We start from the raw sequence: 4,520 nt of genomic DNA, 5'->3' as shown, positions 1-4,520 counted from the left end.
TATTTCTGTATATATTTCAGATTTAGTCAGTCATACACTTAGCGTGTGTTAGTCACACGTATCAGTGTTTAAAAGAGGACGTGTTAAAACACTGTTTAGTCACAGTTAAACATGAAACGTCAAAGTTCATTACAAGTGGCCCTTCGAGGGCCACCATAACGCTCATGTGGCCCTCAGTGAAAATGAGTTTGACACSCCTGCTTTATTGCATTCAGGAAACAAAAACATGCACACTGAGAGGTTCTGTGTGATTGGTCGGTGGTTTATACGTCGTGAATTAATTTGAGGTTTATAAAGATCATAAATCACTTCACAGACTGTTATAAAAAGGAGAGTGATTGTGTTTAGCAGCTAATCAGACAAGAGCTGTTTGGGTGGGCATCAGCCCCCCGTACAGAAAGAACGGAGGGTGCCACCAATCAAATTTATTACATGTATAAACATAACTGTGTCTTTATAGATCTGGATTATTAAACTGAACAATTAAGCAATGGCRAAGAGTAATTTGGCTTGTTTGTATTCTATTTTTTTCCTCTCTGCTTCAATATCTTTTAGATTTGTCATAATCTTGGCAGCTTTTTRCACATTTCGGAGTTACACTCACTAATCAGGCATATTTTCTTCCTCCCAGTGAGAGGAGGCAGTCAGCGGTGGCARGGGAATGCCAGGAAGGCTCGTCTGTTCATCACCGTTCAAAGTCAGAGCATCCCATCCCTTCCGCCTGCCAAGGTCACAGCTCTGCTGTTTGATGTGTGTTTCTAAAGGCGGCGAGACGTGTGTTGGAACAGAAAACTATCAAGCTTCTACGCAAAAGCTGCCACCCCAACAACAGCTAGGATTTGTTTCYATTTTCATCTGAGATTATGTCCTCAGGGAGGAAATATCAATTTGTTTGGATAAAATGAATCTCTTCTAGACRGCTAACACACTTGGCAAACAATGATGGCGATCGATATGTTTCTATTACTCGTGAGAATATGTCCATAAAAGCAGAGGGATAAAAATTATAAATAAAAAAATAAAAAGGCAAAAAAGTGTGAATGGCAAAAAAGGGTAAACTTTTCTTTTGACAAAGAAAAAATATATATAAGAGTATGCTTCGTCATTATTTAAGGTAATGCAATGCAAGCGACTGTAGTCACAAGTATTTTATAAATGACAGACAGCATTTGCCAAAATAAAAAAATAAAAGTCTTGCATCACTTTATCCTAAGACTTAAAGGGATAGTTCAGAAGTTTTGAAGTGGAGTTCTGTAATGACCAAATACACTGCCTGGCCAAAAAAAAAAAGTCACCACCAAAAAGTATGGTCACACACTAATATTTCATTAGACCGCCTTTAGCTTTGATTATGGCACGCATTCACTGTGGCATTGTTTCTATAAGCTTCTGTAATGTCACAAGACTTATTTGCATCCAGTGTTGCATTAATTTTTCACCAAGATCTTGCATTGATGATGGTAGAGTCTGAYCTTCTCCAGCACATCCYAAAGATTCTCAATGGGGTTCAGGTCTGGACTCTGTGGAGCCAATCCATGTGTGAAAATGATGTCTCATGCTCCCTGAACCACTCTTTCACAATTTCAGCCCGATGAATCCTGGTATTGTCATCTTGGAATATGCCCGTGCCAACAGGGAAGAACAAATCCAATGATGGAATAATCTGGTCATTCAATATATTCAGGTCAGAACCTAAAAATACCTGAACCTAAATCTGACCAACTGCAACAACACCACATCATAGAACTTAGTTAAATCCAGGTGGTGGTGTTTTTTGGCCAAGCAGTGTATTATCTTACCTGTTGTTCATAGTCTTTTAAACAATCTCAGTTTGGAGAAACAGGATTTATTTCTGACCAGATTAACAAGATGAAACATTTGAAAGAGATAAAAGCCAACTTAAAAGGACTCCAGCCTCAATTACTGTCTTTAACATCACTTCTGCATAMATTTTTTTCTTTACATTGTTCATCTACAACAGGTAAGATACTCATTGCTCACCACATTTTCACAGAACTCCTCCTTAGAAGAAATGAGTCATTATTTTCTGTGTTTAAATTTWAAAAAGTGGAAAATAATTCACTTTTAGTATCATGTGCTGACATTTTTCCCTCAATGTGCAAGTTTGCTACCTTTTTGGTTGAAAAGCTGGAGCTAATGTACAAGTTTTGCTTCTAGAAAGAAAACATGGGAACATTTCTACACTGACTTGCCTGACATGGGACAGTCACAATTACAGTACAATGCAGATCTCTGCRGCTTGGGCTTTGTTTCTACTGGGAGGAAGTGTTTGGTACATTAATACTGTATCACACACATATAGACACACCACTCTCTCTTTTCCCCACAGCATCCACATGTCAGAGTGATGAATGTCTCCTTCTTGGGAGTGACCTCTAAGGTTAGCTGCAGCGGGGGAAAACACAGCCTATAGCCGCCTCATTTACCCAGCAGTAGCAAAAAGGTAACRGCACAGACATAATTCAGAATGTCGTGTTTGCCTCGCCGTTAATGGCAGACGTGATGAAACTCGCTCTGAGACCCCGCCGAGCTGAACTGGACAAGATAGGAGAAAAATGCGGGGGGTTCCTTTTGGGCTAAAAAATATGTTCATGTGCTCACCAAAACATTGAGTGTAACTTTAAATGGGGCTTTTGTTGTGTGAAAAGCTTTAGACACAGTCTGTGAACAGAAGTGCTTGCATGTTCATCATATTTGCACACTTAGAAGGATAATTTCCACTCAAGGTCTGTTGCCTTTATGGCAACATCAAGATACCGCTCTGTCAAATTCACCATCTGCCACAGACCACCCTGAAGCAGATTGCTAGCAAAAATTTACATATAAAAACCATACTGGACATACTACACGCTCGAATACACAGGAGYAGATACTCATTAGAGCGAAACAAATTTGACGTGGAAAACAGTAAAAAAAAAAAAACATGTGGGGAGTGAGAGACAACAAATAGGAAGACACTGCAGCATGGAGGAGCTACACTCAACACGCCTCTGCCTTACACACAGGCCACCTCTGCCTTGGGAAGTGGCTGCAGATTAAACATAAGTATGTCATTAAACACACAGAGCCGATGAAAGGTGGCCTAATGAAAATGGGCAGCTTTGGAATCAGCAGCTCTCTTTTTTTCTCTCACTGAGGAGCTCCCGTCTGACCACAGCATCAATCTCCCTGTCACCCTCCATGCCTCATCGTCACAAACAGATACATTATTTATAAATTAGCATTATTGTTCATTTAATTATTTATTAGATGTTCTGTGCAAGGTGGGAAACAAAAGGAAAAGAGAGGATTTTAAAAGAATGTTACTATTTGCTAGTTTTGAATTGTTTTTCTTCCATTTAAACAGATGGTTTAGGTCTCGTGGGGTTCTGAGAAAAAGATAATGAAAAATCAGCATCTTACCTGTTGGAGATAGCTTTTCCGTTTGGAAGGATATTGTTTAATTTGGAATGGACTGATGAGATAACAGCTAATTTGAACAGAATAAGATATTAACTTTCATAAATTTTACTCAAAAACCCTCATCAAAAGTAGGGATGCATCGATATGAAAATTTCAGCCGATATCAATATCCGATATAATTATTGCTGTTATGGCCAATAACCGGTATTTACTGATATTACACAACACACAAATTATATTATACATATACACACAAACACACAGGTCTTTTTTTGATGCCGTAAATAAACAACCAGACCTCTGACATGGCTCTCTGCTTCAGTTATTCCTGGCTGCGCAGCGTCAATATCACTATTGTGATCAAACAGATGCTGCTCAACCAACCATCTCCCCTCCCAAAACAGAAACATAAAGATAAAAAATTGAAAATCAATATCGGACATTAATATCGGCCCAGTTTTACATATCGGACCGATACCGATATTCTAAAAAATTGCCAATATCGGCCGATACCAATATCAATACCGATATATTGTGCATCCCTAATCAAAAGTTCTGATCCTTTTAATATAAAATGATTTTATTCAAGCTATGTATGCAGGAAATAGGAGTTAAGTAAAATGGTGAGACAGTCGATGGCACGTTAACAGCTTACTGTGTATTTATATTAATGGCACATATGGAGGGAGTTTAAAAAGAAGATGAATTCTAATTAACACCTTAAGGACCTTTTTACCCTTGAGTAGTAGGAAGAGCATCAATTTCAGAATTTATTTTATTAATAACGATTCATAAAAGGGGCAAATAGGAGCACTAAAGTATGAAATAACAAAAAGGCCTGTTTATTTCTTAAACTCCAAATGCATCTCCTTTCCATCTTGTCACCTCGTTTACCTTTCTTGCAGCCACCTGCTCTTTCCCCTGCCTGTTTTTCAGTCCGAGCACATCCACCACAGTGGGGGATGAATCATTCATAGCGGCACATAATGCCCTCAGCCCTTTCAGTGGAGACAGAGAGGCAGACAGAAAGACACTGTACGAGCAGAAACAAAAGCTGATGGAGAACGAAGAGGAGGGCTGCGCTAACGCAGTCAGAA

At 39.0% G+C, this 4,520-nt stretch overlaps 1 long non-coding RNA gene across 1 annotated transcript in view; it reads left to right on the top strand.

Annotated features, from left to right (window-relative positions):
* LOC106522084 (uncharacterized) overlaps window positions 1-4,180 on the top strand; it is a 16,619-nt gene extending 12,439 nt beyond the window's left edge. The window contains exons 2-3 of the long non-coding RNA XR_001310745.1: window positions 331-334; window positions 4,170-4,180. This is a non-coding gene — a long non-coding RNA (uncharacterized LOC106522084). The remainder of the gene's footprint in view (window positions 1-330; window positions 335-4,169) is intronic.
* Window positions 4,181-4,520: the final 340 nt, after the last annotated feature.

Source organism: Austrofundulus limnaeus, unplaced genomic scaffold (assembly GCF_001266775.1).
Source record: "Austrofundulus limnaeus strain Quisiro unplaced genomic scaffold, Austrofundulus_limnaeus-1.0 Scaffold120, whole genome shotgun sequence".
Classification (NCBI taxonomy): Eukaryota; Metazoa; Chordata; class Actinopteri; order Cyprinodontiformes; family Rivulidae; genus Austrofundulus; species Austrofundulus limnaeus.
Note: the sequence above shows the minus strand (reverse complement) of the source record. Positions and strands in the feature narration are given on the sequence as shown.